Source organism: Triturus cristatus, chromosome 4_1, assembly GCF_964204655.1.
Source record: "Triturus cristatus chromosome 4_1, aTriCri1.1, whole genome shotgun sequence".
Taxonomy (NCBI): domain Eukaryota; kingdom Metazoa; phylum Chordata; class Amphibia; order Caudata; family Salamandridae; genus Triturus; species Triturus cristatus.
The window spans coordinates 264,026,897-264,038,251 of NC_140585.1; positions in this window are offsets into that span (position 1 = coordinate 264,026,897).

An 11,355-nucleotide genomic window follows, 5' to 3' on the forward strand; every position below is an offset into this window, starting at 1 on the left:
CATCTTGGCAGGGCAATTGTTCTAGTCTCTGCCTCATAGCACAAGCGTTGTCAGCTAGGGACTGCTGGAGGTCACGGAGTGGAGAGTAGGTGCCTCTGATGGCAGCAGTTTTGTCCCTATTGGAACAGAGGCACCCACGGACTCCCTCTAGGGTGGCTGTAATGGACCCATCCCCGCCAGCACCTGCTCTACCAACTCCCGCTAGACTCCAACCACAGTACGTTGGAAGGTAATTTGTGGGTCTTGGGAGTCCAGGCGTCTGGGTGGGGTGGCAGGTGGTGCCTGTTGCTTGGTAGGAGGGGGATGTGGGGACCCCACAATGCTGTTGACCCTCCCTGTGTCCGAAGATGGTGTCCTGATGGACTCCAGGAATTCTTGGAGGGTGTCCTGGTCAATGGTTTACAGGTTGTCATCATCCCCACCATCGCTGAAGTCCAAGACAGCGTGCTAGCCAGGAGGTGAGGGATCATCCTCTGAAATGAGATGGGGAAATGCTATTGATGGTCTCTCTTAGATGTTGACATGAGTAATCCAACAATCAAGGAGCAATGCATTTTACTTCCAGTTCCTCACTGATGGGTAGGGCACCGGCTAACCAATGGTATAAATTGCAAATAGCACTGTATTTCCCGTTCAGATGACTGGATCTCAGCATTGTTCTCACTACCACTGTGTGCCTACTCTGAGTGGATGGGCCCTATCATACTAGTCAGATTACTAACACTTAACTCATTTCATCGGGACCAGAGTTGGTTATCTGCAGGGTGTCACGCATCGTTTTAAACAGACCCATACACTTGTATGTGTACATGCCTCCTCTGGCTGTTCCCAATTTGGTCCTGGCAACCGACTTACTGCCACACAGTGATGGCACCCTGATCATCCATTGACTCTCATGTGCCTACGACACCTACATTATGCATGACCATATCCAATTGACTGACATGGGAGACTGTTATAGTGATATGTGTCAGGCAGCACCTCACATGCTAGTAGTGCTGGGAATGGTGACATGTACATATCGAGGGGTATATTCACATAGAAATGGCACAACACGGCTCTGCCAGCAATTTAGCAGCACTAGGCAGCATCATTTAAAAAAAACACAGGGATGCATCATATTCACAAGAATACAGTGCACCCCTGTGTTTTTCCTCACGCGGGCACTGAAAAGAACTGCCGAGAGCCAACACAGACACCCTTGCGTTATGGTGCAAGGGTGTCTGTGTTGCATTTAGCTCTTTCTATGTGTGCTGCAAAATGCATAGACAGAGCAAACTGGAGGAGAAATCAAAGTCTTTCTCCGGATTGCTTTTCAGTTGCGTTAGTTTTTGGCGCTGCATCAGATTAACAGTTCCTCACAAATCTGGGGCAGTGTCAAAAAGCATTGGGTGTGGAACACCCACAGCAATACCCACTGCACACCCCTTTCACGCAGATACGTGCATGAAAGGGTATGATATTTACAAAGTGGCGTTCAGCCACGTAAAGTGGCGTAATGCTACTTTGTAAGTGTGGAGCAGGGGTTGTGCCACCGGACCATCCTAAAAAGTGACACTTCGATGGCACAATTACCTTCTACATATGCCCCCCCAGTTTTCTAAGACAACTGGGCCCATCCACTTCAGCCTCTGACCTTCTTGGGCTTGTGTGTCCTTTGTGGTGACTAAGTAGTTCTCCCTATCCCTTGATAGTTCCCTGTATGACATCCTCTACATGTGGCACAGTGAGACAATTTTGGGCAATGTGTGTTGGTGTATGGGTTCCCACACAACACCCATTGCTGTTTGGCACTGCCCCAGATTTCCAAGTAAACATAAATCTGATGTAGCACCAAACGCTGACTGAGGCTTTAGAGTGGGCCAACAAAGATCAATCTTTTTTCCTTCCTCGTTTTTCGCTCTATGTGTTCTGCAGCACACATAGAAGGAGCAAAACACCACTGTTGATTGTTTATGTACATGCAGGAATGGGTTGTATTTACAGGAATACGCGACACCCATGTGTTCACCCCGATGCCGGTGCAAAAAACAACAGCCTAGCACCATTATAGGCACCTGCACAACGGAGCAAAGGTGCCTGCGTTGGTGCACAGCTGTTCATTTTGCACTGGCGTAGAGGTGAGCACAGGGGTGGCACATATTCCTGCAATACGCCCAACCCTGTATTTTTTAAATGACGTAGTTCGGTGCAGCATATTCGTTTGCATCGTTGCACTATGGCATTTCAGTGTAAATATGCCCCACAGTCCTCTGGTGTACAGCACTTGCATTCACCCCTCACCCAGTCATATTTAGTAGATGAAAGGAGTTCAGGTGGTCCCTACCATGGCAGCTGACACTTGTGTGCTCTGAGCCTGCATGCCAGGACAGCTGCGTATAATATAGTTTAATCTAGGCTACTATGGACGTGGCTCTTGAAATGTCCCTATTTGTAGGTACTACCCTTTGCCCACATATCTCCCACCACTCAGGTGTGTTGTTTCTCCTCTGAGAAACCACTTCCATGCTATGCATTTGCAGGCTAGGTTAATGTGCTTGGGCCCAGGTGCGACAGAGGGGCATATTTCATAGACATGTGGTGCAGCACAGCGCCACAAACCATTTTGCTGCGCCAAGCTGTGTGATTGGGAAAGTGCGGGATTGCACTGTGGTTACAACAATACAACACATCCCTTTGCTTTCCTCTATGCTGGTGCACAATCAGCTGGCTAGCACCAATGCAGGTACCCTTGCTCCATGGTTCAAGGGTGCCTACTTTGGAGGTTCTCCGCTGTTTGTGCGCCGGCAGAAAGGACAGTAATGTGTCATATCTTGTAGATATGGTGCATTTCTGCCCTTTTCTTTTGATGTAGAATAGCACAGCTAGAAGGCTGGTGGCAGTGCCCTATGCCAACATAGTATCCAAATGCCCATGAGCCTTCCATTGATGTCATATTTAACCATAGATGAACCTGCATACTACCTTTTGGCCTGCAGACAGTGGCGCAGAGAGCCGGGACATACCTGCCTTCAAGGCACAACATTACGTAGTTACGCACATTACCCCTTGTTGCAACTTACCCTGTTGTAGTTCATCATAGCCAGCAGTGACCTGCCCCGCAACTCCAACCACCGACTCCTCAGAGATGACAGCAGACACCTGCTCCTCCAAGAGATCAAGCTCCTCCTGGGCGCTGGACTACCACCTCCGGTCTGCAATGTTGCTTTGGGATTGGTTGCCAGTTTCTCCTTTGTCCTGCGCTTGCAATCATGCCAGTGCTTTTTACAGTCACTCACTCTCCTCTTAACTTCAGCAACACTGTTCACCTTGTCCACTATGATCTGGCATATAGTCTTTTTCCACCCCAATGACACTTAGGAGCTGACTAAGAGCTGTTGTTGGTCCTCCGTCACCTCCGTGATCAAGATCTCATTCACCTCCTGACTGAACTTGCACTGCCTCTTTCCCTGGGACTATGGGTGATCATCCTGGCTGATACTGGGGTTGCTGGGATTGTTGTCCTGGGCTGTACTCACTCTAAGCTTCTCCATTGCTGCTTTCAGGTAAGTGTAACTTTTTTTTCACATGTAGCATTTTTTTTCTTCCTGCTAGGTGCACAAAAGTGATGCTAGGACGGCTAGCGTCTATTTTCTAGACGCTAATTGGCCAAATGTCACTTTTGTAGCATTAGCATGAAATTTGTTAACAACGGGGTGCACACAAGTGTCAGTTTTTATGATGCCGGCCTCTTCCTAACCCCATGGAGCGCTGTATTGTAAATACCATGTTAACATGGTGTGAAAATCTGTTGTACTGCTGCAGTATGTTTTTTGGCACACCGCAGCGACAAAACAACATTGCCCCAGTTCTTGTAAATATACCTCCTACTGTTTTTTTCTAGTGTTACTGGGGAGCTGCAGAATTTCCTGCAGCCCCCCCACAACATAAAAAACAAACTATTTGGTGATATCCCTGCCCCTTCTAGGAACATCACTAAAAACAAAATATATGTATATAGTTCTAACAGGGCATTATTGAGCGCTCCTTGAAGGAACAGTGAATAATAAATGAGCGGCTGCGGCCACTCATTTATTATTCATTTGTTTGCTATTTATTACATTTTTCTGTGGGTCCATGTCCCACCTGGGAAAGCCAGTGTTTTTGTATAGGGGTTTCGGGAGGAACCTAGGTACCCCACGGCCCACTGGCTCCCTGCAAGTGGCCCTATGGGGCCGCACAGGAGCAAACATTTTCTTTTAATTTATGGGGTGCCCTGGTGCCCACCCAGGGGCACCCCAAACCATTATTCTTTTTGATGGGTGCGGGGAGCCCCAGGGCACCCGCAACCCAGCTGGCTCCCTGCTCCTGCAGGAGCTGGCATTGTTATTTTTTTGTTAAAAAAGTTTAAAAGTGGTGTGCCCCAGTCCCATGCTGTGGGCAACAGGGGGAGGTCCAGGGCCTCCGCAACCCCACCAGCATCCCTTCTTGCAACCATCATGGGTGCAGCAGGAGCTGGCCTTGCTCCCACCCTACAGGAACAGTTTTTACTTTGCTCCCACAGGGTGGGGGAAGGGGTCTGCCCCCCGGGCAATTTGGGAGGCGAAGGGGGAGGGGCAGGACGACAGCGGCCATTTTTGTCTGGGCTACATGGGGAATAGCCCAAACGTAGCCCAACTCATTTTGATAGCCCAAATGGCTATAAGGGGCTGGCTCTCCCTCTCCCAGACACCATTTTAGGTTTTGGTGACCTGGTGGCTGGGAGTGTAGTAGGATTTAGCTTTTTTGTAGTATTAGCAGGGAGGGGGACAAAGGGGCGCTGGGCAAAGGCCCAGTTGTGGCACTCGGGAAGGGGGGGGAAGCAGACGTGGGGGCCAACCGGCATGACTGCCCATCTGGAGGAGAGCCTGCCAATGGGAGGAGGGCAGAGGAGGCTTTTGGGGCCGCGTGCAGGGGGGTACGGGGAGGTTTGGCAGCAGAGCTTGATGCAGGCGCCGGTCGGGTTCAAGCATGATGTGCTGGAGGGAGGGGTGGGTTGGGGAGAGGTGGGGGTGTTCTGGAGCAGCTGGGGGGCAAGGGGGCAGGGAGACTGGTCTTTGGAGGGGGAGGAGGATTATATCCCGGAGGAGCTTGGGTCGGAGGGGGGGAGGGCCTGGACATCTTTACCTCACGGCATGAGGAGGTACGGTGCTTATCAAGGAGGGAGCAGATTGATGCTTACATGGCGCACGGTGGCTCCCTGGGTCTGGGGGCTAGGCAGGGGGCGCGAAGGGTCAGGTGTGGGAGGGGGATCTGGTGGAGGTTTGGGTTTCAGCTCGACAGCGGCAGGGCTGGGCAGGTTGGGGAACCTGGGGAGACTGGAATGTTACGACCACGAGGAGGGGGACAGGGTTGGGGGGTAGCCAGTGATCTCAGCAGAGTAGGGTGCCATTGGGCGGCTAGTACTCTGGGAGTAGGTAGGAAGAGGAATTGGGAAGGGGGTGATAGGGAGATTAGGCTCAGCACACCGGACCATACCTTTTTGTTGCAGGCGGTGGGACAGCGGCGGGAGCCAGACTTGGCAAAGCTGGGAGCGGCCCATAGGTGCCAAGGTGAAGGGAGGGTGGAGCCTCGCGCAGCGTGCCTAATACCGGCGTGTGAGCCTGGCACGGGCGGCGCAAGTAGGCCCAGGACGGTTTTGCTGGCCCCAACACCCGATGGCCCTCAACGGGGCACGGGACATCGTGCACACAGGACTAGGTATTGCGATACTGTTGTGGGTCAAGGGAGGGTGCAGTCGGCGCCTCCGCCAGACAGGTGTTGGGGGCAGTGGGAGACCTTTGATTTGGGCAATGAGGAGGATAGTCTTGAGCAGGGTGAATTGAGGGAAAGCGAGGAGGGTGGGGCAGGGGGCCGAATAATGTCTGTTCTAGTACATTGCAGAGGTCACGATGCCCGACGGAGCCCACAGATCGGTCAACTGGGTTAGCGGACGCAACGGTTCCTGTGGCAAGGCGGACTGCAGCAAGACGGGCACCCTCCTTGGACCGCGGTAAAACAAGGGACGGAAGGGTGAAACCTGTGATGGTGTTGGTGGGGATCGGAGGGGGGGGAAGGGGTGGAAGAGGAGGTCGAGAGGTTAATCAGAGGTAGATATGTGTCGGATGTGGGTGTGGGCACAGATGACTCAGGCAAGAGAGGCGGTAAGTGTGGGGGACGATGCCAAGTCAAAAGTGGAGGGCGTCGCAGGGGCATCAGGGACGGTAGAGTCGGACATGAAACTAGAGAGCAAGGAATTGAAAATCAAGAAGTTGCCATATATGGGGGTCACAAAGCCATTGGGAGCACATTTGATGTTGGCCACGAAAGAGCGCATATGGAAAGGGGAAATGCTCAAGCTACTGCACAGGGAGGTGCGCGCAAAGGAAGGGTCAAAGGAGGAGGAATAGGAGTTGGCAAAGCGGCCCACGTTGCCCCTCACTGTTGAAAACTGGACGGCAGCTTTTGTCATACATGCCAGCATGTATTGCGAGAAATACCCGGAGCGGTGTGTGGCCCTCTTTAAGTATATGGACATCATTAGGAAGGCGCAAATCACGGGGGAGGGATACACTTGGGCCTAATACGACAAGGAGTTTAGGGCTCGTATGACATGGGACACAGAAGCTAAATGGGGGGAGTTAGATACGGATCTGTGACAGCACACGATGGGGTCCTCTAGGGCAGGGAAGACGATATTTACAGCCAGCGGACTACTGCTCGTTTATCACCCCTCTCAGGGGCAGCCAACCTGGGGAGGGGTGGGTGGTACAGGCCGGGGGCAGACAGACTCTGGGGGGGCCTGCTGGGATTTCAATAGGGGAACGCGCTTCAGGGATTTTTGTAGATTCAGGCACGACTGCTCGATATGTGGAGGCAGACACATCGTGGTTAATTGCTTGGGGGGGCCGCAGTCGGGAGGCCAGCAGGAGCACCAAGGGGGGGGGACAGCAGCAGCAGCATTTCAGGGGGCTAGAGGGGCTGGGCCAAAGGGCTCATACACCAGTTAAGGTGGACTGATTAGTGGCAGCCTTGCCGGGTTAGAGCAACCAGAAGGCTGCGAAAACGGACGGGACGGGTTTACAGACGGTTTTCGTTTAGGTTACAAGGGCCCCAGGGGTAGGCGAGGAGAGGACAATACACAGTCAGTAAGGGAGCACCCGGAGGTGGTGCAAGGCAAATAGGATAAAGAAGTGCGTGAAGCTCGCATGGCGGGCCCACTTGCAGGGTGCCATGGGATAATTTGGTGGTCTCTATAGTTGGCGGTTCATGCGACACAAGGGGAATTGAGGTAAATTCAGCATTTTTACGGCTGGAGGGCAATGCGGTTTGTGATCAGAGGATACTGTGTCTTCTTAATCGGTTGACGTGACCATGTCACTGTTAAGTGACCATGGGTGCAACAGCGGGAAGAGCATAAGTCGGTTGACGTGGCCATGTCACTGGTAAGTGACCACGGGCACAAAGGCGGACTGAGCATAAGTCGGTTGACGTGGCCATGTCCCTGGTAAGTGACCACGGGCGCAACAGCGGAAAGAGCATAATGCGACAGATGGTCAGCTTTCTGAGTGCTATTAGTACACCAGGGGGTTTGGGACTTCTTGTGCATTCATTTCAATGGAATGGGACGTTGGCAAAGCATTACCAATGAGCTGCTCTATGTTTGGCGCATTTGAAGATTTCAGTACACTCCTCCAGGGGTTGTGTTACAGGCACACGGGTCACCAGTTGGCAAGCACTATCTGGATGACTTATTTCTTTGTCTGCACCTCAGACTCCACGGAGTGCCAGGCAGCACTGGACAGCTACAAAGAGATCATGAGGGAACTTGGAACGCCTTGGCATGGGATACAATGATGTGGCCCAGTACGTCTCTTTTCTTTTTTGGGGCTTGGAGCTGGATGCCCACTTGAGGGAGGCTCGGTGGCGGATGGTTAAAGAACAGCAGGTGCTGGGGCTCCTTGAGACAAGGATGGCCAGAGACAAAGGCACAGTTCATGAGATGCAGGCGACGGTGGGACTCCTTAAATTTTGCTTGCGGGGGTAGGAATAGGGAGGATTTTGCAGACGACTGGGTAGGGCACTGGCAGGACAGACTTTTACATCAGGGGCAGCGTCTGGATGCAAGGAACAGGGGGTGGGGAGGTGGACAACTGAGAGGGTTGAAGGGATGGGTTTCGGACTGTTACCAGGGATGTGCTCATGGCGTTCCAAGAGGGAATGCGCGCGATTATGTGTTTTCCTCTATTCACGCAGTTTTCTATTTCAGGTTCGGTTGGGGGCCCCCTCATCAGGGAGATGACCATATGGATAGTGGGACATTCTTTCGTGAAGTGGGCCCAGGTCCAGGCGTGGGCCCAGTATTTTTTGAAGAAATTTGGATGTTAATAAAGATGTATTTAAGGTTTTGGGGAAAGGGAGGGGGGCATGCTGTGGAAGGAACTTTTGCGTTTAAGGAATGGTAGATTGGTGGCTGGTGGGTGCCCCGACATTTTGCTGATTCACTTGGGGGAACATGACATGGTTAGAGAGGAGTGTTTTGGTCCTTACGAAAATAGGGAAGCGAGACCTGCCCCTGTGGAAGCCGCAGTGGTCCGGGTGCTCTGTCATTTGGACGGAGCTTATCCCGCGTAGGGTGGAGTGGGGCTCTCATTCCTAGGGAGGTGGGCAGGTCCAGGAGAAAACTGAAATACAGAGTGAGGGCGTAATGCAGAGGATTGGGTTTTTTCCAGGTTGGCGCAGAGTGCGATTAAGTTGGACATGGCGGAATTGTTTAGTGGCAGGGGAGTACATTTGTCCGGTTAAGTTATGGACTTGTATCTGCTGGAGGGTAAGGTAGTGTATGAAGAGGATTAAGGTAGTGTATTAAGATAATTAGTTAGTGCAGGATAGGAGGTCGAATGCCTAGTCAGTGGGGGCAGAAAAAAGGGGAGGCGGCGTCGCCGCCTATGCTCCCGCTTTTTCCTGGGTGGCCGGGTTGTTAAAAAGTTGGCCAGATTGGCAGAAGTTTTTAGTTAAATGTTGGAAGTTTTGTGGGCAGGGCCAGGGAAAGGTTAGGCAGGTAGGATACGTTTAGAATAGAGGTTAGGTAGTTACAGTTGCAGAAGGACAGATATGGTGGTAGGTTTTTATTAGAAGGCAGGAGTTTGGAACTGCAATATTGTGGAATGGGATTGTTATGGAATGTAATGTTATGTTATCGGCAGGGTGGGGGATTTTATGTGGGGATCGTAGGGGTGGGGGAAATGGAAGATCAGCTATTTTATGTATAGTGAGGTTTTAGTTTGTAAGGCATTGGCCTAGTTTGGACTTTGTGATATGCACCTGGCTTCAATAAAGCGGCCTTTTTCACACACAAAAATGGATCTCAGTGTTGGCTTGCCCCCCTCCCTCCCAAGGAGGGTTTGGGGGGCAGCAGAGCCCCGGGAGGTCTGCCCCTCGGGCAATTTGGGAGGGGGAGGAGGGACGACAGCGGCCATTTTTGTAATGTTGTTTGGGCTACGTGGGGAATAGCCCAAACGTAGCCCAACTCATTTTGATAGCCCAAAGGGCTATAAGGGGCTGGATCTCCCTCTCCTAGCCACCATGTTAGGTTTTGGTGACCTGGTGGCTGGGAGTGTAGTAGGATTTAGCTTTTTCCCACCCGCCCACCCTTTACTTAGGGGTTTCAGTAGGTGTGTTTCGGAGAGGATTATTTAAGGTTTGGCCGTTTTGTTGGCGAAGGGTGAATAGGGTTCTGGTGATTTTTTGTATGCGGTCGCTTGAAGCAGGTGCAGCGGGGTTGTTAAAAAGTTGGCCACATTGAACGAAGAAGTTTTTAGTTACATGTTGGAAGTTTTGTGGGCAGGGCCAGGGAAAGGTTAGGCAGGTAGGACAGGTTTAGAATAGAGGTTAGGTAGTTACAGTTGCAGAAAGACAGATACGGTGGTTGGTTTTTATTAGATGGCAGGAGTTTGGAACTGCAATATTGTGGAATGGGATTGTTATGGAATGTTATGTTATCGGCAGGGTGGGCGATTTTGTGTGGGGATCGTAGGGGTGGGTTGGGGGAAATGGAGGATCAGCTATTTTATGTATAGTGAGGTTTTAGTTTGTAAGTCATTGGCCTAGTTTGGACTTTGTGTTATGTACCTGTCTTCAATAAAGCGGCCTTTTTCACACACAAAAATGGGTCTCAGTGTTGGTTTGCCCCCCTCCCTCCCAAATTGACATTATTTTCCCAGCACGCGGTTGCAGGAAGGGAAAATAGTTTGTTTTCCACCAGACGGAAGCAGCTTTGTACTTCCGCCCGGTGAGAGAGCATTACTTTTCCCTGCCAACATTCACGGCCGGGGAAACAGACAGTTTTCAGGGGATTGGGGACACCATCCATGAGCCGTCCCTTGGGAATGGAGTCTCCGGACATAACATGGCTCTGGGAAGGGGGTCCCCGGGTCCTTTATAGGCTCGGGTAGGGCGGGATGCGTGCACCCCCTCGAATTCAATAAGCTATTGGCCTTAGAGGGATGAGGTTACCTGGGTCTCTTAGAGGCTTGCGGAGGGGGGCCATATGTCCCCTCCCCCAACATATACACTGCCAACCCCCCGGACCGTTGGCCACCTCAGGCAAATATGGAAAACGTTAGGAGCCCACTTTTTTATTGAAAATTACAATGGATCCTCCGCAAATTTTCAGAAAAAAAACAAAACATTTTTTACCCCAGGCAGGGTCCCTATTGAACCACACCACCAAGCCTAGGGGTGTAGGGTATCCATACCCTGCCACTATGTCTTTTTTCCATTTTTGTTAGGACTTGGACTGAGTTCAATTATTATTTCCTGCAGAATGTCTGATGAATTTCGTTCACCACCCTTGCCTGATCTTTAACAGTGTATGTTATCCCTCTTTGGACCTGGTCTGGGACATCAAATCAGCATCCCTATACTGATGACAAGTGATTGCCTGTGTCTCAGGACAGGCAGACCAATATTCCACCATCTCGGGAGGTGTATCTTCAGTTGAGTCCTGGATGAGCAAAAAACATCGACATGAAATAGAAGGCAGATGTCCTCCTACCCCCAGGACCTGAAAACATTGTGACTAAAATTCAGTCTTGTCTTACTTTTTTGGAGCAGAGGCATGTTTTTGACTCCTTTGGGATGTTGATCTCCACCCTAACTCTTATTTTATAATCCGTCATCAATTCTTTCTTTTATCACCTGAATCTTATGTAGTGCATCACGCCTTGGAACCATGGTTGAACATCATGCAGTAGTGATCAATGCATTGATCAATTACTACTTTAATTGTACTACTGCAACTAATGCCAGTGCCACTGTTGCTATATGTGTTCTGGTATCTAGTAACACTTTACTTGT